The sequence below is a fragment of the Pelodiscus sinensis genome, chromosome 14, assembly GCF_049634645.1.
Source record: "Pelodiscus sinensis isolate JC-2024 chromosome 14, ASM4963464v1, whole genome shotgun sequence".
Lineage (NCBI taxonomy): Eukaryota > Metazoa > Chordata > Testudines > Trionychidae > Pelodiscus > Pelodiscus sinensis.
Window position 1 is genome coordinate 3,173,540 of NC_134724.1, and position 24,361 is coordinate 3,197,900.

General features: G+C 48.7%; 1 long non-coding RNA gene across 1 annotated transcript; it reads right to left on the bottom strand.

Moving 5' to 3' along the window:
* Positions 1-12,678: 12,678 nt before the first annotated feature.
* Positions 12,679-14,784, bottom strand: LOC142818283 (uncharacterized). Its single transcript, XR_012895682.1, has 3 exons — positions 14,530-14,784; positions 14,108-14,178; positions 12,679-13,384 (listed from the first exon to the last, which is right to left on the bottom strand). It is a non-coding gene; the product is annotated as an uncharacterized LOC142818283 (long non-coding RNA).
* Positions 14,785-24,361: the final 9,577 nt, after the last annotated feature.

The following is a 24,361-nucleotide window of genomic DNA, read 5'->3' on the forward strand; positions in this document are numbered from 1 at the left end:
GCTGTCTACGCTGGCCGCTTGATTTTGCGCAAACGCACTGACGTTCTACTGTCTGAAATCAGTGCTTCTTGCGCAAATTCTTTGACGTTCCTGTTCGGGCAAAAGCCCTTTTCTGGAAATGCTTTTGCACAAGAGGGCCAGTGTAGACAGCTAAAAACTGATTTGCGCAAAAAAGCCCTGATGGCAAAAATGGCGATCGGGGCTTTCTTGCGCAAAACCACGTCTAGATTGGCACGGAGGCTTTTCCGCAAAAAGTGCTTTTTCCATTAAAAGCATTTGCGGAAAATTGTGCCAGTCTAGACGTAGCCACTATCTAGGGCAAGAACTGGAATTCTCAGCCAGTGGCAGGCTCACTATAATAAATGCAGCATCACCTGATAGGCTGCTACCACAATGCTCTCTCCCATAAGAATTGCTGTACATGCAATGGGATATCTACAATGTGCACTCCCACAAGGAAAATGTGTAAGTTCTTTTTGCACCTAGTGCCGTGGTTCTCAAAGTGTGTTCTACAGACCACTAGTGGTCCATGACAGTCTTGCAGGTGGGCCACAGCCTTGAGGCTCACCCCCCCGCCATAAAGGGGAGCCTGTGCTCTAAGGTTAGAGCTTGCCAGTATGGGGGGAGGAGGAACACCCTTGCAGGCCAGATCCAACTTGCGGGGGGAAGGGGCTACTGCTCCCTCTCTCCCTGGCTGAAGGAACGGCAGCACAAGAAACCACTTGCCTGGTGGTGTTCCCCGCTGCTGCTATTGGCCAATAGGAGCACTGGGAGGCAGGGAGCCAGGTTAGTGCCCCCATCCCTCTAATGCTCAGACCTTGCACCCTCACCCTGCACCCTTCTTCTCACCCAGAACCCCCACTCTCAGCCTGCTCCTACACCCTACCTCCCAGCTGTAGTTAGGCAGGGTCCTCCCGATGAATTCCTGACAGGTCTCTGGCTCCGTTGACGATGATAACCAAAAGGCTGCTTGCCTGTGTGCTCAATGGTGTGTGCTGTATCCACTTATTCAGCAGACCCCCAGAGAGCCTCCTAAAGACCACAAATCAGATAAGGATCAAAGGTGCCCAGCCAGCTTTATTGTTAAGCAAAGTCAGAGTTGCCAGTATATTCTACTGAACCACCACACATGTGTAATTCGTAACAATGGAATAACTCAACCAGTGGGTGGTCCCACTTGCCCCTATGCTGTTTTAAAGAGGTAAAATATTGTTTTGTACAGTCACTCCATGTAGTTAAAGTATTTGCAAAGGCTAATCTGCATACTCCCCAAACGTTTACTGTAAAAAAAAATTTATTGAATCTTCATTAGTTTTTGGTATTAGTGTGTACACCTAATTTCAAACTCTTCTTGTGGCTTGGAATCAATACATAATACAAGACAATAGCCACTGTAGGGGCCTCAAGCACAAAAGAGTTGAGTCTCCTGTGGGCTAAGATAGTTGGGTTTTCTGTGAGTTGTTGAGTTTAACGGGCTGGTGGACTGTGATATACAGGAGATCAAATATCATGATCTGGTAGGCCCTTCCAGCATTCCCAGTAAGCTGTGCTCTAGTGCTCAGGAGAGATTCAAATGCAGCCCAGCTGATTAGCAGAGCCCTCATACCTAGGTTTTGTGTTTCTATTGGTGGTGCACATTGGCACATGCCCTTGTGTACATAGAAACATTTATTCTGCACATGGATGGAAAAGATTAGAGTTATCATTGGACCCTTCTGACCTTACACGTTAGAGCTCCCTGGATATGTCTACACAGAAAAACAAAATGACAACCACCACCACCCGCAGCAATGAGTCACATAGCCTCAGTGAACATAAGAACGGCCATGCTGGGTCAGAACAAGGTGTATCTAGCCCAGTATCCTGTTTGCTCCCAGTGGCCAATACCAGATGCCCCAGAGGAAGGAAACAACAGGTAATCCTCACGTGATCCCTCTCCTGTCATCCAATTCCAGACAAACAGAGGCTAGGGACACCATTCCTACCCATTCTGGCTAATAGCCATTGATGGAACTAACTTCCATGAATCTATCTAGCTCTTTTTTGAACCCAGTTAAAGTCCTGGTCTTCATCACATCCTCTGGCAAGGAGTTCCACAGGTTGACTGTGTGCTGAATGAAGAAAAACTTCCTTTTGTTTGTTTTAAACCTGCTGCCTATTGATTTTATTTGGTGACTCCTAGTTCTTATATTGTGGGAATAAGTAAATAACTTTTCCTTGTTCACTTTTTTCACACCAGTTATGATTTTATAGACCTCTATCATTTTCCCCCTAGTCTTTTCTCTTTTCTAAGCTGAAAAGTCCAAGTCCTTTTAATCTCTCTTCATATGGGACCCGTTCCAAACTCCTAATCAGTTTTGTTGCCCTTTTCTGAACCTTTTCCAATGCCAATGTATCTTTTTTGAGATGAGGCGACCACATCTGTACGCAGTATTCAAGATGTGGGCATGCCATGGTTTTATACAGAGGCAATAAGATATTCTCTGTCTTATTCTCTGTCCCTTTTTAAATGATTCCTAACATTCTATTTGCTTTTTTGTCTGCTGCTGCACACTGAGTGGATGTTTTCAGAGAACTATCCACAATGACTCCAAGATCTCTCTCTTGAGTAGTTGTAGCTAAATTAGTCCCCATCATATGGTATATATCAGTGTTTCTGAACCAGTAGCACGACTACCCTTAGGGGTACTTGAGAGAAGAATGGGGGGTTTGTCAACACAACTGAAATTTGGAGAAAACTGAATTTTTGTTTTAAGTTTTATAGCGCTTTATTACTTTTGCACTTTTTACAGCCAAAAATTTCAGCGCCCGCCCGGCCACGATGAAGTTGTTTAAACAAACGTGTTGCAATGGTAGAAAAATATTGTGTGTGTCTGAAAACTGTGCGTACTGGGGGTACTTATAATTTTTTTAAAGGGGTACTTGATTAAAAAAGGTTGAGAAACACTGATATATATAGTTAGGATTGTTTTTTCCAATATGCATTACTTTACATTTATCATCATTTAATTTCATTTGCCATTTTATTGCCCATTCACTTAGTTTTCTGAGATCTTTTTGAAGCTCTTCAGTCTGCTTTGGTTTTAACTATCTTGAGAAGTTTGGTATCATCTGCAAATTTAGCCATCTCACTGTTTCCCCCTTTCTCTATATCATTTATAAATAAGTTGAATAGGACTGGTCCCAGGACAGACCCTTGGGGGATTGGAGCAACCACTCTCCCACCATGGGGGCAATCCAGCCCGCCCACTGTGGTTTAAGCAGTTAACCGGTTAAACAAAACATTTAGTTAACTGACTAAACAGGATTTTCCATCCCTAATATAATCCAGTCACTTGTTTCTTATAAAAGACATTTGCCAAGTGCAACATCTACATGCAAATCCTTCTTTCAACCCTTATATCTTTAGAGGCCTTCTGTGCTCCGCAACACCCACTCCCCCCCCCCCCCCCCCCCGGCCCACACACACACACAACACCACACACACACATTTAGCTTCCCACTGAACTCCCTGGAGTTTATGTAGGTACTTTAAGAGCTTTCTGAATCAGGACATAAGGTCATCAAGCCACAGAGAGAAAGCCAATACCTGCCTCTTGTCCACTCTTAAGACATGCAACCTTGCTTTGAATATTAGCTATTGACTATGGACAGCATGGGGAGGGTCCTCAATTATATGAAAGAGAGGAAGCAAAGTATAAATGAAAGAATGAAGAAAATTCAAATGCCAAACACTGGATAGTCTCTGAATATGGTATATTCATGTGTAGTTTGTGCCTTTGTATGTCTGTGTTGATCTCTTGTGAATTGAAAGGCAATTGACTTTAAAAAAAAATCGTTATAAGTCAGCGCCACTTGTAATACTCAGAAAAAGAAAATAATTTGCAATAGTCACTTCACCCTGGATGACGGAGGGGAGGAGATCATGTTGTACACGGTGTTAAAGAACAACCCTTTCTGAAATGACAAGCAGATAAGCCATTCAAAGCTGAACTCTATTTTTTCTTAGTTTGGCATTCCTTTTGGTTTTATATACTTAGCTATAAATGAAAAAAAGGTTCTATTTTTTAAGAAATGATAAGGGCTGTTTATGAGCCACTAATTTGGGCTCCTCTCTCCCTCTCAGTTTTAGGGGATTGGTATTTGTGGACAAGAAAAGGCTACACACTGAGGATTTTCAGAGATTCTTGTATGCGTGTGTGATGGGGCTGGCCTGCTCCGCACTGAACACTGGGGCCGAGAGCCTGTCTATTGGGTAGAATATGTCCCTCCCCCACAGCCCTGCTGGGCATGCTCGCAGTGCAGCCCAAGTATAAAAGGCTGCCGGGCTGCTCAGTTGGGGCTGACCTCCAGGGAGGAAGGAGCTCCGGCCCAACCCCCAGAGCCACAGCCGGACCTGTGGCTGAAACCAGAGCCGTTGGGACCGCCGCCGTTGCTGCTACCGTTCCCGGGTCAAGCACGCCCACAACGCCGACTCCGGGGGGTCGCCCACCCACCCCGTCGCGGTGGACAACCCCTTTGCTGCTGCCCCAGACAAGGGACCTGCCAACATTGCAGCCGCTGCCACCCAGCTTCACCAGGTGGGGTCTCTGTTGGCCACAGGGCTGGGGTAGGAAGCAACCCAGGGCAAGGGGCAGGGAACCCCTCAGTGGGCTTGGTGTGTTTCGGGGAGAACTCCCCGCTGAACCAGTGGTGGGAACCACCCACCACTAATAGGGCCCTGAGTTGGGGTCCGGTGGAGAGGGAGGGCCCGGACCCCATCCCCTCAGAGCGTAGACTAGGCCTCAGGGCCTGCGATTGTGCTGGACTAGGCCTCAGGGCCTGCTTTAACCTTGGGGAGAAGAGGGCGGGGCTGGGACCCCGCCACAGGGTGCCATCGATGTTTTTACTTCCCTATCACTTAGACCTTCACATCTAATACTGCTAGTGGCTTGTAAACTGAGCTGAAAAAATAGGGAGGAAAATGTTAATTTTGAAATAATTTCCATTTTTCAGGGTTCAGACGTGGAACCATTTTTCTTCAGTTTTTCTTTAAAAAAATATATATATATATATATTCCCCCCCCCCAATCAGGTTTTAGAAACTTCCATTTTCAAATCCTCTAAAATCTGTAATGTTCATTCCCCCCCCCCCTTTTTTTTTTGATTGTCGTAAAATTTCAAAGAGTTCACCCCTCACCCAGGACATTTTCATTTTGCTACTCTGAAACTTTTCTGAATTGCCTCAACTTTGTGCAAATCAAAGAGGCTGACAAAGGAGGTGCTGTAGTCAGAGGCGAGTGGTGAGGGGGAACCCAGAGGGCCACTAGTCATGTGACCCCCCCCCCCTCCCTCAGCCTGGGGAAGAGCTGGGACAACCCCCCTTTGCCAGTGCTCCCTCTTTCCCATCCATGTGTGGAATAAAGATTGTTCTGTGCACCAAGGCATGTGCAGATGTGCACCACCAGTAGAAACACATGCTGCTGGTTGTAGGCAGCTGTGAGCACTGTGCTAATGAGCTGGGTGGCTCCTGAATCTCTCCCAGGTGGCCGCCCAAGCTCCCAGCTTGCAGGGATCACTGCCCTGCATTCCAGGCCCTGTATCGCCCCACCCTGCCTCTTTCCCACCTTTTCCCCACCCCCAGCCCACCTCTTCCCCTCACCGAGGCAGCCCGGGGGACTAGCAGGGCGAGGAAGCTGTCCTCCCTCCACACTCACCAGCAGTGGCAGGGAAAAGAAGCAGAGCAAGGTGGCCCTTTTGCTTTGTTCCCCCAGCCACCGCATTGCTCCGCTCCCGCTGGGCAGGGCAGGGGTGGTCCCGCCCCCTCCTCTGGAGAGGCGTGGCCAAGAGAATAGAGCAGTGGGGCCACCAAGCTCCACTTCTTCCCCCTGCTGCTGACAGTAAGTGTGGGGGGCTGGCTCCTGCAGCGAGCACCAGCCCCTCGCCCCACTAGTCCACAGGCCTGCTGCTGGTCGGCCCCTTCTGGCCATGGCATTGCAGGGCACACGTGACCCCTCGTGCTCTCTCCACACATGTTGCCCCTGGCTGTACTCATCATGAATAGGTCAGATTAGAAACTGGAGGCTGCTACACATTCTCCAACACCCCTATCCCCAGATCCCAGGGTATGTCTTCACTACGGCGCTTTTCAAATTAACTTAATTCCAAATAGTTAATTCGAATTAAGCTAATTCGAAATAATGCATCTACACACAGAACCTATTTCGAAATAGCACATCCACAGTGGGTGGACCCAGAACCGAAGTTAAGGCTGGCCAGAACCAGTGCCGGCAGGGCATCAGTGGTTCTGTGTGGGGCTGCTGCCTGAAGCTAACTGAGCTCTGCGCTTAAAGGGACCCTACTCCCACCCCGGACAGACAGTTCTCAGGGTTCCCCGCTTGCTTGTCTACCTCAATGAGGGACAGCAAAGCAGTCCTGTCTTGGAGTGCCCTGAGTGCCTGAACTCGGGACACCACAGCACTCAGCCACGTGGAGCCAGAGCTGCCCTGGGCATGCTGGTGCATGTCATGGGGTCGTTGCCATCAGCCCGGCTGCACTTGCTGCAGGCTGCCATCTGGGGGGTCTTCCGGGGGCTGTCAGGATCCAGGAGGCCCTGAGGGAGAGCGTCCACCCCGAGGAGCCCTCAGAGCCTCCCTGGTCCTCCTCACCGGGGGCTCGTGCCCCATTCCTCCCTCACGTCCTTGCACTTACCCCTCCCTAGCCCCCCTTCCTTATGTCAAACAAAAGACATGTCGGTTCAAAAATAGAAACTGGGTTTATTGAACAAAACTGGGAGGGGGGATGAACCTCTGGGGAGACTGGGAAAAGGAGGTGGGAGAGGGGAAGAGAGAGAGGGGAGGGGGAAACCTAGGAGGAGGGAGCTGGAAGGGGGAAGCAAGGGGAATAAGGAGGAGGGGAAGCTCAGGACTCAGGGTTGGGGGTCTCGCTGGACCAACTTGGCTTTCATGCTAACCATGATTTGGGGCCACTGGGTCAGGGGCCCCGGTGGCCACTGCTGGCTCTGGGCTGGCAGGCTTGGAGCTAGCACAGGCACTGTCGCCAGGGTCTACTCCTTTAATGGCTTTGGGGCTGGGGGACAGGAGAGTAAGTTTTCCTGGTTGTGCCCAGAGTGGCCACCAGGGCTCCCTGAGAAGTGCTGGAGGCCCCCTATTTCGAATTAAGTGTCTACACAGCACTTAATTCGAAATAACTATTTCAAATTAGGTGTTACTCCACGTAGAATGAGGTTTACCAAATTCGAATGAAGGGCTCCGCTATTTCGAATTAAATTTGAAATAGCGGTTTGCATGTATAGACGCTATTAAAATTAATTCGAAATAAGGGCTGTTATTTGGAATTAACTTTGCAGTGTAGACATAACCCCAGTGAGGAGCACCGAAAGAACCTGCACCATCTACTGAAGAAACTGCCTCAAGAAGCGCAGGGACAAATCTTCCCAGACACAGCCACAGACGCCAGACTGGGGATATTCAATCTGCTACCCGAGAGCCATAAACCTGGAAATCCTGGACGTCCCATCATCTCAGGCCTTCATGTTCTTACAGCAGGATTGTCCGGCTATATAGACTCTCTCCTGAGGCCCTACGCTACCGGCAATCGTGGAGACACCACCGACTTCCTGAGGAAGCTACAATCCATTGGTGGTCTTGCAGAAATCACCAGCCTAGCCACTGTTGATGCAGAAGCTCTCTACCCCAACACTGCACACTACAAGCTGTCAGGAACCGTATCCCCGCTGACATCACGGCACAGCTGGTTGCTGAACTCTGGGCCTTTGCTCTCACTCTCAACCATTTCCGATGTCATACCTTCAAGTCGGCGGCACTGCTCTGGGTACCCGCATGGTCCCACAGTAGGCCAACATTTTGATGGCTGACTTAAAACAACGCTTTCTCAGCTCTTATCCCCAGGTGCCCTTCTCTGATGACGCCTTCATCATCTGGACCCCCGAGAAGGAAGCCTTTGAAGAATTCCATCAGGATTTCAGCCATTTCCACCCCACACAAGAGATCCACTTCCTGGACACTACAGTGCAAATAATTGATGGTCACGTAAAGCCCACCCTATACTGGAAACCTGCTGACCACTATACTTACCTACATGCCCCCAGCTTTCATCCAGAACACATTGCACAATCCTTTGTCTACAGCCAAGCCCTAAAATACAACTACATTTGCTCCAGTCCCTTGGACAGAGAAACACCTAGCAGTGGCTCCCAACCTGTGGTTCGTGGACCCCTGGGTGCCCACGACGGTACTGTACGTTTAGGAAAAGAAAAGTAAGGATTGGACCCACCGCAGGACTGGGACTTTCCGCCAGGTGATTCTCGCCTGGGGCTCGCCGTTTGCAACTGGCCGCGCGCACACTGCCTCCTGCCCTTGGGATGGGATCTTGATACCCCAGGAGGCACTGTCCGTCCCCTCGTCACCAGCTATGCTGCCCTTTATGCTCCAGCCCTCTCCCCCTTCCCAGTCCTGTGGTGGGCCTTTTGCCTTTTTTTCTTCTCCCCAAGGGCTCTGAGCCCGGCCAAGGGCAGAGTGCTGGGGCAGGAGCTGCCTTTGGCCACAAGAGCTCCCTCGCCATATCCTCCATGGATGGATAGGGGACGGTGGGGGCGGCAACTGAGGAAGTAACACCAAGGGACGTGCTGGCCGCTGCATCCTGTTACTCCCCTTGCGGGGGGTCCATATGCTCGAAAAGGTTGGGAACCGCTGGCCTACAGGATCTCTATCAAGCATTCTTAAAACTACAATACCCACATGAGGAAGAGAAAAAACAGACTGACAGAGTCAGATGGGTACTCAGAAGTCACCTACTGCAGCAGGGCGGGGCAAGATACACCCGTGGGCCAGATTCGACCTGCCTAATGCTTTGATCCAGCCGCAGATGGCTTGTGGCTGCTTATTACTTGCATCCTGCTGTTGGTGTTACGGAATGGCCAGGAAGTGGCTCAGGCAGCAGGACCCTATTTAAAGGGCTCGCAGGCCCCAGTCACAGCACTACGCTGGCAGTATTTGGAACCGCAAGCATTTTAAATAGCCACAACAATCCTGGGCAGCTGCCAAGCAATGCAGTAGGGGTGGGGATGGGAGCCATGAACCTTTTGCTGCCTTTTTAATACAAAGCATTCCATCCAGGCAACACTCAGGGGAGGGTAGCTCCCGGCTCTCCCCTTCCACCTGAGTCCCTACCCCTTCCAAGGGGCCCTGGAGTTGGCCCTTGACCACGTACCACAATTTGGGAAGTGGCCCTCTGCAAAAATTATTGCCCACCCCTCTACTACAGGCCAGACCCAACAAGAAAGCAATGGACAAGGCTTCCTCACTCCAGAGGCAGGGGGTAGCAAGATGCCTCACAGCTCTGGGTACCCCTGGGCGGCATCTCATCAGCTGTCCCAAACTAAGACAATTCCCTCCGTGTTTCAGCTAAAATCAAGGGGAAACGCCTGGCCGTTTTCTACACTTTATCCTTGCAACTTCTTGCTAGTTCCAGGACAATTCCAGTCCTCTGTGCCATCCACGGCCTGTTGCATCCAACCGCTAGTCCACTGGACACTCTCAATATTCCCAAATTCACTGCTTCCAAAGAAGCAGCACACTCTAGCTCAGGGGTGGCCAACCCATTCCAAGCAAACGGCCAAGATATCAGTGGATCGAGCACGAAAAGTTGTCGAGCAAAAAAAAAAAAAGGACTGGCCCTTTAAGAAAACTCCATCTGCAACAGTGGGCAGAGGAAGCTGAAACCGGGAGGAGAAGGCCGCACGCGGTGGGGAGGGGTTACAAGCCACAGGGGGGCTTTGTGAGCCATACCCGGGGGGGATGGGGAAAGCTGCATGCGGCTTGTGAGCCACGGGTTGGCCACAGCTGCTCTAGCTCATCAGTTCCACCTCCGCTCCCTGCCACGCTTAACATACACCACTTAGATATGATTGTGGTGAATTCACGTAGAAGGCTATTTAACAAAGTGCAGAGATTCAAACAGGTTGAATCTCTGTGGTCTGGGACTCTCTGATCCAGCAGGACCACAGATGTTGCTGAAGCAGAGAGCCCCAGAAGCAGAGGCTGCCAGCGGCTGGGAGCAGAGTCAGTGGGTGGGGCCGGTGGGGCAGCGGAGTTCAGAGCTGGCTGAGCAGCAAAGCTGGTGGGGCCACAGGAGCCCACGAGGACACCAAGCGCACAGCCACCGGGCCTGGTGGGGCAGCAAAGCCAGTGGGACCACTGGAGCCTGTGGGGAGTCCAGAGCCCAGCAGGACAATGGAGCTGGCAGGGCTGCCAGAGCCGGCAGGGCCAGGGACAGCAGAGCCCAGTGGCCATGGAGAGAAGCCCCCATGCCTCCCCTGCTCAGGCAAACTCCCTTATTTGGGACCTGAGGGTGCTGGACCAGGGAGGTCCAACCTGTACGAGCAAGTAGAAGAGTCGAAAATAAATGGTTACACAGAAAACACGATCACACTGCGTTCCATAGTGTTACCTACCAGATCTGTGTTCTTGGAGAGCCAAGAGAGAGGATTCATAGCAGGCTTCCTCCCCCACCCATGGGCCTCTGCTTGAACCAAAGCCAAAGCAATGAAAACGCAGAGGAAGACGCATCTAAACCTCCCCAGACAAGGGTGACAGGATTAAGGAAACACCCATCTGCCTTGAAGACAGAACAGACATCCATCCCCATTAGCATACAGAATGGAAAACAGCACTTCAAGGCAAGAACCGCACTGAACCATGGGATCCAGAAAGCCAGGAAGCACTGCCTGATAGGAAATCTCTGCTCAAGATGCTAACGAATCCATGCTTGCCCAGTAATTACCAATAATCAGTAATTACCAGAGCAATTTTAGTAATAGATCTTCTATTGGTATCCAAAATACTGAAATGGCCAAACTGCATTATGAGCTCCCTCCAAGAAACACCGCCCATAGCCAGGAATGATTCATTTCTATTGTCTAGCCTGAACAAAACAACTTTAGGATACTCCCTTAAACCGTGTGTTTGCCCATAAACAAATCCAGGGTCTCCCTGGAACCAGTGTTGTTTCCCAACAAAAACTCCTACCCACGCTCAAGGAAATGCTCTGATGCCTGGATCTAAAGTCTGCGTCAGTTCCACTGGGACTCTGCTCCCGACTGATCGCGATGGGGAATTTGCTCTGCCCGCCTCCAACTCTCTGGGCCCCCAGCTTCCATTTGGGAGCCCGGATCAGTTCAAGCTTTACAGAATGGTGAGATCTCTCTCTTCTCCCCCCCCACTCCGCTCCTCCCCCAAGTACAGCCTCCTGACCCTGCCTTACGTGACCAGTTATGGCTTGCCAGCCTTCACATTTGTAATCCGATTGAAGTTAGATTTAATATTGCAACTGGTTTGGTTTTTTTGGCTTTGTATGGTGACTACCTAGAAATAAATAACTTTCATGGCTAAGCTATTTGCTTTTCTCTCTTGTTCTAAGAATCTGTATTAGCCTTTCTCCTTGCAATTCCCCGCTGCAGATCCATGCAGATCCACTGAAAGCAACATCAGGAGCAGTCCTTGTCCATCATGTTGTCTAGACCTGTTCATGTTCACTTGTTCGGTAATTTCTGTTCTACAAGAATTGCTTTCTCCTAAAGGGCACTGCAAATGAGACTCAGGCCTTATCTGCATTGGCTCATTTTGTCACCAAAAACTGCCTTTTGGCAACAAAATAGTGGGAGCGTACACACTACAATTTGACTTTTGTTGGGAAAAACACCCAGTTTGGGCAACAAAAAACTTCCACCTCTGCAAGAAACTTTTGTCTTCACCCTTCCTTTTATTGTCAACAAAGATCCAGCGTGGACTCTGCTGTTTGTTTTGTCAAAAGAACTGGCTTCCGCCAGTATCCCACAGTGCCTACCCTGATGGCTCTGCTCAGTGTTTTGTGATCTCTGCTGCCCTGCAGGCTTGCACTCCTCCCCTTTCCAAGATCCAGGAAGTGTCTGACAGCTGAGTGAGCTGCTCCATTTGGGGAACAAAGAAACTATTGGAGTGCTCCTGTTCTGCCCTGCTAGGAATACAGTGATGGGCAGACTGCTGCTGCAGGGGGAGAGCTGGAGAGACGGCTGTGTTGCTTTGACACTCCTCAGCACAGAGAGCTCATAGATCTAGAAAGGAATCCCAAGAAGCATGGGGATCAGCTCTGCCTTCTCACAACACTGCACTGTGGGATGCTTACCCACATTGCTTTGCTCTAGCTGTCAACAAGGTGCCATGAAATGTTGACAATGGGAGGCAGAAAAACTGGTTTGACCGGTTTTCACTTTTGGCAACTTTTGCATGTTGACAGCACTTTTGTCACCAAACCTTCCCCATGTAGACAAAGCTTGAGTTACAGCAGCAAGTAGAGTTGATTTCAAACAGCTTATATAAAAATAGCTGCACTAATTACACCATAGTAATTACCTGAAAATTATACGTATGTTGTTTTTCCACCAGTAAATACTACTGTTTTTGAACTTTGCTTTGTTCTTATGGATTGTTGGAGTCATGCTGTCTCCAAATGTTCCTCCAATCTCATCATTAACATGCATCATCCCCAATACAACCCTTTCCTGAAACAGTTAAATTGCAGATTGTGATGCTGTTTGTTCAGAATGCTTTGTGCTTGATTTCACACCACTCCTCAACATAGCCTCAGCACCTCGTTTTTGGAAAATATTTATATGAATTAAATATTTGTAACAAACATTGGAGTATGAACTATACAAGAGGATAACTTTGCTAATAGATTCTATTATTGTTATTACTAATGGTACTCCTGTCTGCCAGAGGATGCATTTGTATAGCCTTCAGTGATGTTCGTCTGTTAATTACCCCTTCTCTGACAGCATTTTTGGGATAATAGAGAAGTTTTACCACCCTACTGTCATTGCAATGAGAAAAGAATTCTAAACAAAATTGTTAGACCACATGGAATGTCTATCTTGAACAAACTTCTGGGTATGACCACAATCCTACTTCAATAAAATTAATGCCTCCATCAAGAGCAGGAATAATTGTGATTTAGAAGAGGCGTGGGGTTGTTTTTCTCTCAGTAGGTGCATGTTATTGATGTCGTGGTAGTTTTTCAGGAGCAACCAGTAAAAGCAAGCACTGTAAACACAGTCATCAACTTGTTCCCAAGAAGGGAATGTTGACCAGTGGCAAGAACAGGAAAGTGGGGGTCAAATCTCTGAATCTTTCCTAATTCTCCCACAGACATGCTGTCCAACTCCGAACAAGGCATGGGTGACACTCTCCATACCTCATATTACTCTTTTGTGAAAGGAGGCTAATAATGTGTATCTTACTGGGAAGTGGAGAGCAAGAATTCATCCACGTCTGGACAATGCTTTGAGGGTCTGGGATGAACGGTGATGCGTTGGAATGCCTGCAACCTGAAAAATAAATATTAACATGTATTGCATCTCGCGCCTTCATCTTCAAAGCTCTTTACACATATGTTAATGAAGTAACAGAGGAAAAATATCAATAAAAATATTTACCCATTATTACAATTTTTTCCCCAACCTATAAATAACTAGATCTGCCTCCAAGGCAAAACTAATTATTTAAAGAAAACCTAAGTGCCAACTCCGGTATCAAAGCATAACTCCCCAGTGGCACCACCCATGGAAGATCTGCTTTGAACAAAGGATTATTAGTTTATCCTTTTAATTAGGATAATTGGACACCGGGCCCAATCCTGCACGACTGAGATCCGGGGGAGTTTTTATAATTGACTTCAGGGAGAACAAGATCGGGCTGCCAGTGAGGAAAACAAAGAACATTGAGCTGGCCCAGTGGTCTGGGATGTTAGACTGAGCACCCTGCACTACAGAGTTTCATTGTATGGAAGCGTCTGGAACAAGGCAGCATGGCTGTTGAGCCTCCCCGTCAGAGACTCTAACAACTAGGAGACAGCTAGTCTCAGGAGCCTGAGGGGACCGTGTACAACTGTAAATAAATACATACGCTTCCTGTGTCTACCAAATAATGACCCTGAGAAACCACTGCCTGGGAGGCATTCTAGTGCCAATGTTCAAAAAGGCTACTCCTAAAAATTCCCCAGTCCAAGTGTAGAATGAGGGAGGTAAGAAATCATAATGCACCAGACTCACATTAAAACCATCCTTGTAAGGAGCTGCATGCTGGTTTGTTCCTCCCTTGAAATTCCATATTTCCATTGCCACTAAATGAAAAGCAGAGCGTCATTGTCCCCTTTTCACACATAGGGAAACTGAGGCAGAGTCTACCTGGGGTAGCCCTTTACCTCAGACCAACCACGGCCCAGCAGCCAGAGTTTATATGAGGTAGCCCTTTACCTCAGGCCATGCCCAGCCCAGAGACCAGAGTTTATATGAGGCAGCCCTTCAATCCAGGGCAAGCACAGAGTCTATATGTTGAGTGTGGGGAGTAAGTGCCCTGGTAGGAGGACCCGAGCCCTCCCTACTCCATCGGGTCCTGACCCAGGACCCTGTGAGTGGCAGAGCGTTGAACCACTTGCTTGGCAGAGAGTCCGGCTGAAACATGCCGAGCTCACCTGGGGGGAAACACCACTCCAGCACCTGCCCTGGGCTCTCTGGTTCTCTCATAGTTGGCTCTCCCTGGGCTTCCACTGGTGCTGGTAGGTCGCTGTGGTCTCCTCGGTTTCTGGATCTCGTCGTTAGGTTCTCTGCTGGGCTTGGTTCTGGAGCTCCTGCTAGAGGTCCTTCTCCTTCAGTGGCCAGCCCAGACTAAGCTGCCCTGCTGCATTTTATGCTGCCCCAGCATTTGGAGCATGCCCAGTCTGGGCAAAGGGGCGGGACTTCCTCTGCCCACAGACTTTAACCCCACCTGCTTCAGTGCAGGATACACACAACCTCCACACCCTGTGTGAACCATCCCTGCCATTGAAGTGTTTGAACCCAGCATCCTGCGAGCCTGATGGTCAAGAGCTCAAATTCTCTTGTGCGCCACTGACAGCAAGCTTGCCCCTCACTCTTGCCGGTGTGCCCTTTGCTGCCCAGCAAAAACCATAACCATGGATGGGCTCCTGGGCCAAATTCTTCCCTGTCTCTCTGATTATTTCTTCCCCATTTTACCACCTCACACTGCACACCACGGCTTGGCTCAGGGTAAAGCATGGGACTGTTTATTCAAGACAGTAGCTTTCAGCCTACTGAAATAGAAGGGAGGGGGAAAATGCAGCTAGTTGGCCTTGGCTCGATTTTCACTTTGCCACTGGATGTTTTCTTTCCCTCCGCACGTGCATATAACCAACGCTTGTTTTAAACACCGGAGAGGTTTGGGAATGGAGGCTTTTCACCGCCACTCCCTATCACTTGAAGATGGCGTTGCTGTGAGAGTTTGCAAGATGAGTCTGGTGCTCCAGATGGGGGATGCAAGGGGAAAACGTTTCTTATCTGCCATGCAGCCTGTTATCTGTGTCCGCCAGCTGTGCTGGCAGCAGAAGAGGGCTGGGGGTGGACACTGTAACGGTAAGGGAAGAGACGCCCCTTCCAAACAGTATGTCACTGTTATCTGGGTCCACAAGCAGGCATGGGGGGCAACAGGGTCCCCAGCTCTAAACTGTCACTCTATCCAAAGTCACTGGCACTTCAACAAGCCATCGCCTGATTTTTAAATGGCAGAGTCACAGCAAGCACTGGGATGGGTTCCCTAGGGAGGGGGTGGAATCTCCACCCCTAGAGGTTGTTAAGTCCCAGCTTGGCAAAGCCCTGGCTGGGATGATTGAGTTGGGGTTGGTCCTGCTTTGGGCAGGGGGCTGGATTCAAAGACTCCTGAGGTCTCTGCCAGCCCTGGGATTCTGGGATTCTATAAGCCCCAACCTGCCGTCTCACATAAGCCTTCCAGTTAAAGCCAGGGGGATTGCGTATAGACTCTAGGACTGGAAGGGAGCTCGAGAGATCATCTAGTCCAGTCCCCTGTTCTCACGGCAGGGCTAAGCATTATCTAGACAATCCCCGATAGATTGTTTATCTAACCTGCTCTTTAAAATCCCCAATGATGGAGACTCTGCAACCTCCCTAGGCAATTTATTCCGGCGCCTAACAAGCCTGACAATTAGGAAGCTTTTCCTCGTGTCCAGCCTAAACCTGCCTTGCTGCAATGTTAAGCCCTTCTTGTCTTCAGAGACGAAGGCAATGTGGGACCCACGTACACAGCTCTGTAACTATCTCACCCGTTGGCATGCTGGAAAGCCACAAGGGGAAGAACCACCTTCAGGATGTTTTGAAAGAGCAGTAATAGAAGAGCCCTGTAGTATATATACTATGCTATAGTACACATATATAGTAGAGCATAGCTTAGTATACAAATATACTATATATATTTAGTATCATGTGCTTTTGCAGGCAAAGCCCACTTCCTCAGATGAGAGTGGAGAAAAAAGGGGGAACCTCCCAATTTATAACAGCAAAAGAAGGTAGCGGAGGAAAAACTACCTATCAATTGTAGTGCTGGCGCCAATGAGTATCTAAAAGGGTGTTACAAGGAGGAAGGAGAAAAATAGCTCTCCTTGGCCTTTGATGACAGGACAAGAAGCAATGGGCTTAAACTGCAGGAAGGGAGGTTTGGGTTGGACATTAGGAAAAACTTCCTGCCTGTCAGGGTGGTGAAACACTGGAATAAATTGCCGAGGGAGGTTATGGAATCCCCATCACTGGAGATATTTAAGAGCAGGTTGGACAGACACCTGTCAGGGATGATGGTGCTTGGTCCTGCCGTGAGGGCAGGGGACTGGATTCGATGACCTCTCGAGGTCCCTTCCAGTTCTAGTGTTCTATGATTCTATGAGGCTAATTGAGTGGGCTAGAAGTGTCCCATACTTAGCTTTTGATGTCATTTGGGTGTTGAATATAATGGCCCATGCAGTTCATGTCTTTGTTCAGGCCACGAGAGATCGTATCAAATTTGCATATAAAGGCCAGTCCCGCAGTCTCTCTCTCTAGTTGGCTTGTGAAATCCCTTTGAAGCACAATGGCTACTTTTAAATCCATTAACGAGTGCCCAGGTAGATTAAAAATGTGCTCCTACAGGTCTTTGTGTATTACCATCTCTAATATCTGACTTGTGTCCATTTAACCTTTGTCGTAGAGACTGTCCAGTTTGGCCAATACACACGGCAGAAGGGCGTGGCTGGCCCTTGACGGCATAGATCACATTAGCTCTGTAAGTTTCCGTTCCTGAGACCCAGAGAAGGAGAAAGGGTGGTAAATTGATTAAACTCCCCCTCGTCCAAGTTCTAGCACATCGCTTTGGAAGCAGGGTCTTTTAGCCACCATGCACACCCCTGAATCAGCAAGCCTGTTTGCACTGGGGAAATTCTAGCCCAGACGCTGGTGGGAGCTAGGTGTAGATCGGGCGAATGGCAGCTTGAATCCAATTTTTACAGAACCAGTTATGAAACCAGTATTCTATACACACCTCCTTCCGCCAGCTGTTTTGGAAACCCTGGGTGTTGCTCCTACCTGTGGAAGGTTCACAGTTTTCAAAAAGAAATGTGATGACAGTAGAGCTTTTAAATCCTGATCCTTGTACTGACTTCTCTGTGGCAATGCAAGGGAGCCAGTGGAAGACTTAGGATCAGACCTCAAAAGCAGATTTAGGTGAATTCGTCCGTCCGTCCCGTCCCCCCCCAGGAAATGTCTCTTCAACTGAAAGAAAAATTGTTACTTTTATTAGAAATGTTTTGGATTGAAAAAAAAAATTTTTTAATGGAAATTGAACAGTTTTTCAATCAAATGGATTTTTAAAATCTTAAGTGGCTCAGTTTTTCAGAGAAAACTTTCTCAGCACATTTAGAAGGGGGGGAAAAAGCTTCCATTAAAAAAATCCTGCAATAAATACAATGGACATCTTTGGGGCAGTTGTGCTCTGGAAGGTCTAAACATCCCATCCAATGTTCCCTCTAATTTTTTCCATCCATGTGTGGAATAAAGTTTGTTCTGTGCACCAATGCATGTGCAGATGTGTACCACCAGTAGAAACACGGGCAGCCAGCTGAGGGCGCTCTGCTAATCATCTGGACAACACCTGTATCTCTCCTGGGTTGCTCAGCTTAGAGCAAACACTGATCCCATCCCATCCCACATGAGTTCCCTCCAGCAACAAATACAAACATTCTCGTGGCTGTGGTGACACTATGGAAAACACTATTGGCCAATAGTTTCAGAGGGGAAGCTGTGTTAGTCTGTAATTGAAAAAACTTAAAAAACAACGAATAGTCCTGCAGCACCTTAGAGACTAACAAAAAATTTAGATGGTTTCACAACCCACTTTCATGGGCACAACCCACTTCTTCAGATGAATGGAGTTTAAGGGGGCCAGGTTCCAAATAAACAGCAAAGAGAAGGGATGGGGAGAAAAAGGAAAGTTGAAAAAATGGGAAAAGAATAACCAATTAGAGTGCCCATGCTAAATGAGGCTATGTCTACACTGTGGTTTTTTTGTGGAAAGGGATATGCAAATGTGCTCATTTGCATATCTTCCAATTCTTTTTGCAGAAGAGGTTTTGCTGCTAAAAAGCCCTGTGTAGACGGGACCATTTGTCGGGAAAAACACCCTTTTTCGCAAGATCCTGTAAGAGGCAAAACCTCTTCCGCAAAAAGAATCGGCAGAAGATATGCAAATGAGCGCATCCTTTGCATATCCTCTTCCGCAAAAAAACCGCCGTGTAGACGTAGCCTGAAACTGATAGAGCGGCTTCTAAGTACTCTTAAGTACCTGGTGTTTGACTTTTTCTGTCATTAGGATGTGGAATGTAGCTGGGCATCCAGTGAAGGTCTTTGTTTAAACCTCTAGTGTACGTCTCGAACTTGTACATGAAATTAAGCTCTGCAGCTTCCCTTTCATGCTGGTTCTTGAAATTGGCTTGCAACAATATGGATACTTTGCGATCCATTAGTGAGTGCCCGGGGAAGTTATTGGCCAATGTATGTCCTCCCAAGCCGAAATGTTATATATGTTAATATAAAATAGGAGCCCGGTATGTGAATTTGAGAACAGAATTTGATCCTCTGCCTTCTGAACCCCTCTGTGGGAAGAAGAGAGTTCGGTAAAACTGACACTGTGAAAAGCTACGGACCAGGAAACAGATACAAAAAGCAAGAGTAATAGATTTCTTCTTTCATGCTCAACAGTACTGGAATAATGTCTCCCGACAGAATGCTTTAGGTCTGGATTTAAGCACTCACAGTACTCAGCACACAATGTTCCGCAACAAACAGACGGGAATTCTAAGTGGTTAATTAGAGACTGTTCTTTATCAGTCCTGAGCCGTTACAGCACATACATTTATGTACAGATTCAGCTGGTATTCAAGCCACTCAGCAGCGAAAGCCAGTTACTAGTGCTGCAGCTACACTACAGCACAGGGAAAGCCAAAGTCCCCGAAGCCTGAGACTCATCCAGGGGCATATTAACCAATCTCCCTGCCCCTTCTATACTCAGGGAGAACCTGCAGAGGATGAAATACTGAAGATTATAGCCACAGGACCAGGCTTCTCCTCCATGCTCAATTCTCATGGCTGAATTTTTGCCTCTGCTGAGCTGCACATAGAAACACAGAGTCATAGAGCTGGAGGAGACCTCAGGAGTCATCGAGTCCAACCCCCTGCCCAAAGCAGGACCAACCCCAACTCAATCAACCCAGCCAGGACTTTGTCAAGCTGGGACTTAAAAACCTCTAGGGATGGAGATTCCAGCCCCTCCCTATGGAACCCATCCCAGTGCTTCCCCACCCGCCTAGGGAAAGAGTTTTTCCTAATATCCAAGCTAGATTTCCCCTGCTGCAATTTGAGATCACTGCTCCTCATTCTGTCACCACTGAGAACAGCCCCTCTCCGTCCTCTTTGGAACCGCCCTTCAGGGAGTTGAAGGCTGCTCTCAAATCCCCCCTCACTCTTCTGTAGACTAAATAAGCCCAAATTCCTCAGCCTCTGCTGCTAAATCAGTGTATCTTAAACTGTGTTCCGTGGCACGCTGGTGTGCCACAAGGCAGTCGGAGGTGTGCCACGGAGAACAACAGAGTTCAAAATGGCCACCCTTAAAGAGACAGGTAACATTCCCCCCCCCCCCATAACTTTCCCCCCAACCCTATTTTTTCTTTTTTTTTTTGCTCAACAAAAAGTCCTTCATGTTCCTCATATAAAAAAAAAATTAGTGCTTGGTGTTCCTCAGTCTTAAAAAAATTAAGAAACACTGTGCTAAATGTGCTCCAGCTGCCTCGTCATTTCTGTTGCCCTCCGCTGGACTCTCTCCAATGCGTCCTCGTCCTTTCTGTAATGGGGGGGAGGGCCAGAACTGGACACAACACTCCAGATACTCCTTCAGTGAGGCAAAACCATCCATAAAGCTAGAAATAGAAGAGGCCCGTGGTTATCCAGCCCACATCCCCACCTACATTTTCAGGAATTATGGACCAGATTCCACAACCCTTCCTCACACTCAGTAGGATGTACTCACATCAGCAATCCCACCGCAGGATCTCGGAAACACAGCCACTAAGCTGAAGCAGGATGTTTTTACAGTCTCTCTACTGCACCGTCTTCCATCTTGCCGATGACCAGTGGTCCCTGTAAGCTGTGCGCTTGTGTAGCCATGCAGGAGAGATTCAGGTGCCACCCAGGTGATGAGCAGAGCGCCCACAGCCAGGTGTTTTTGTGGTGCACATTCACGCATGCCTCAGTGCACATAGAAAAATGTATTCCACACCTGGATGGAAAAAAATGAGAGGGAACATTGCCGGCGACGTGGATTTCAGCCCTTTGAAGCTGCAGGACCCCGAACCTGGCACATAGCTGAGCCCGACCCGGGGCAGGAGGCAGCTTGAACTGCGTCTTCTCCCACCTCCTCCAGTTTGGGGCTGGGCCCCCGCACACAGTAACCCACCGGCGGACATGGAGGAGGGTCAGGCTGGGGGGGAGGAGAGCTGGGGGGGAGGCTCCAGCCGGCGGCAGCGGGCGGAGGAGGAGCAGGCGAGCCCAGGGATGACAGGGGGAGTGGAGGGGAACTAAATTGGTGCCCCCCTAACATGGCGCCCCGGGGGCCCCACCTATCCCACCCGTCACTATGCCACTGGCCTGGGGGCAGTGGGGAGGGAGGAGGCCGTGTGGCCCAAGCCGCCCTGGAACCCGGAGCAGGGCGGGCGCTGGGGGTGTTCTGGGGGGGAGCGTGGGCAGGGCCAGGCTGTGCTTTCCCCCCCTTATCATACCAGCCGAGGCTATTACTTGGGCTTCCAACATAATCGCAGACACATTTTGAGATTCAGAGCCCCTGAACCAAGATTTCCCACCCCAGGAACAATCCCACAATATTTCACCCCTTTTCTGTGCCACGCCCTGCAGATCTGATGACAGTCTGGGGACACATTCTCGTTGCCCACTAGCCCCATTCATCTCCATGGGACTCTGAGTCCCACGAGAAATGTCTGGCCCAGCATTCCTTGCTGTGCCCTTTGTTCCATCGCTCTTGAGTTAATAGCTGCTCTCAGCTCTTTACGAGGCTCTGGGCTCTGCGCCCCGCTTTGTGCTCTGAGAGATCTTTGCCTACGGACGTAATTTTAGCCAGCTCCACCGGTTCTTCTAAAACTGAACTCCAGAAATCTCTCAGAATGTGGTTCTGATTTAGCACATCTGCTCCGTTTGGGTAGCGTTTTACTGCACGCGGCTTTATGAGAGGCATTACACAACGTTGTATTGCATCACATCGTTCCACATCTTGCCACAATTAGAAGCTCACGTGTACCTGAAAACGCAAGCAGTGCTCCTGCCGTGCAGTCTGACACCTTTTAGCCCAGCCAGCCTTGGATGCTAAGATGAGCTGCGACTCTGGTTTTCTTTAAAACCAACCTTTAAAAAAAAAGAGTAGTCCTGTGGCACCTTAGGCTACTTCTACACGCAACGCTATTTCGGGATATTGGAGTATCCTGAAATAGCTATCCCATGTCTTCACAGGGCTTGCTATCCCAACGTCCCTGTAAATCTCATTCTACGAGGAGTAAGAGACATTTTGGAATAGTGCTTTATTTCGAAATGGGGCGCTAAATGGCAAAATAAGCTATTTCAAAATAGCTGGGAAATAAGCTACACAATCTGCATAGCTCAAATTGCGTATCTTGTTTCGAGTTATGGTGCAGTGTAGATGCACCCTAAGAGCCTAACAAAAATATATGTAGAGTATCATGAGCTTTCATAGGCAAAACCAACTTCCCCAGAGGTGATGATCTTGAGGGGGGAAAAGGGAGACTCTCAGAATAACAAGGGAGAGAGGAAAGAAAAAAAATTACCTATCCATTGTAGTCCTGATGCTAGTGAGGCTAAGGGTACGTCTACACGACATGGCTCCATCAATGGAGCCATGTAGAATAGTGTACTCGAAAAAGGGAAATGAAGCGGCGATTTAAATAATTGCTGCTTCATTTACATAAAAATGGCTGCCACGCTGTGCCAATCAGCTGTTTGGCAGCACAGCACAGTAGTCTGGATGCTTGGCAGTCGACAAGGGACCTCATTCCACGAAGCATAACGGGGCAGTCGACAAGGGCTTCCCTAGTCGACTGCAGAGCGTCAAGACTACTGCACTGTGCCGCCAAACAGCTGATCGGCACAGCACGGCAGCCATTTTGATGTAAATAAAGCGGCGATTATTTAAATTTCCTTTTTTCGAGTACACTAATCTACATGGCTCCGTCGACAGAGCCATGTAGTCTAGACATACCCTTCCTGAGCAAGCTGGAAATGTCCCACACTGAGCTTTTGATGTCAGTGAGGTGTTGAATAGAAGGAAAGCGGGTGTTATAATATGTTAATCAGTTCAAGTCTTTGTTCAGACCAAGTGCGAAAGTGTCAAATTTGCATATGAAAGTCAATTCCTCGCACTCTCTGTAGTTGACTTGTAAAATCGTGGTTCTCGTTTTTCCCCAGGAGCAGACACTGTCATTTACGTATGACTGATACGTACCACATGGATCATTTTTGCATTTGCATTTTTAACCCCCCCCCCCCCCCCATGCATTGCTTGAATCACGCGCATGATTGAACAAGAGACATTTTGGGATGCAGGCGACAAGCAAGCATTTATCCCCGGGACTGAACCATCCTTTTTATGTACACCAATGAGCTTGGGTTAGTGAAGCATTTTAACATTATAAGCATGAATCTTAGGAGAAAAAAAAATATTTGCACTCGCAATCTATTTAAGAGACGGTATAAATAATGAACAAATGCTGCTTTACGGAAATGAAATGTAACATTCTTGTTGACATTCCCTAGTAGCAGCGTGTTATACGGTCGTTCTCATAATAAGAAGCGTTTTTCATCTTCAGAACGCGGGGCGAACGTTAGCTCATCAATCCTCAGGGCCCTCCTGCGAGGTAGCTGCAGAAATCGAAAGTTTGCTTTTAAATGCAATAATACACCCACAATCTGGGAAGCAAGCTTTTGGAGTCAGAGGGAGTCTGCAGAGCCAGTCTGATCGGAGTGAGCGTTTCATGCCAAGTCAGCTGGTAAATGGACATAGCGACGAGCAGGAGACGTTGATAAATATGGGTACGTCTACACTACAGCGCTAGTTCGAACTAACTTAGTTCGAATTAGTTAATTCGAACTAAGCTAATTCGAACTAATGCGTCTAGAACTAAAAACTAGTTCGAATTAGCGTTTTGCTAATTCGAACTAGCAAGTCCACATTGAGTGGACTCTGAACAGGGCTTAAGGATGGCCGGAAGCAGTGCCGGCAGGGCATAAGAGGAGGACTTAGAGCGTGGAGATGCTGTCTCAGGCTAGCCGAGGGCTGCGCTTAAAGGGTCCCGACCCCCACCCCGGACACACAGTTCTAAGGGGTGCCCCGCTTGCAAAGAAGTTCTGGCTTGGAGTGCCCGGAGTACCCACACTGGGCACATCACACCACTCGGCCATCAGCCCGGCTGCACTTGCCGCAGGCTCCCATCTGGGGAGAGGGGGCAATTGGGGGGCTGCAGGAGAGCTTCCACCCCCAGAAGCCCGCAGAGCCAGCCCAGTCCTCCCCATCGGGGGCTCGTACCCCATTCCTCCCTCACCTCCTTCCACTTACCCTTCCCTAGACCCCCTTCTTATTGATGTACAAAATAAAGATAACGTTTCTTCCAACATTGACTCTGTCTTTATTGAACAAAACTGGGGGAGACTGGGAAAGGGAGGTGGGAGAGGGGAAGAGAAAGGCTGGGAGAGGGGAGGGCAACTAACATGATCAGGGGTTGGGAACAGGTCCCAGATGAAGAGAGGCTACAGAGACTGGGACTGTTCAGCTTAGAAAAGAGGAGATGGAGCGGGGACAGGATAGAGGTCTCTAAAAGCAGGGGTTGGGTGGAGAGGGTGCATTCAGAAAAGTTCTTC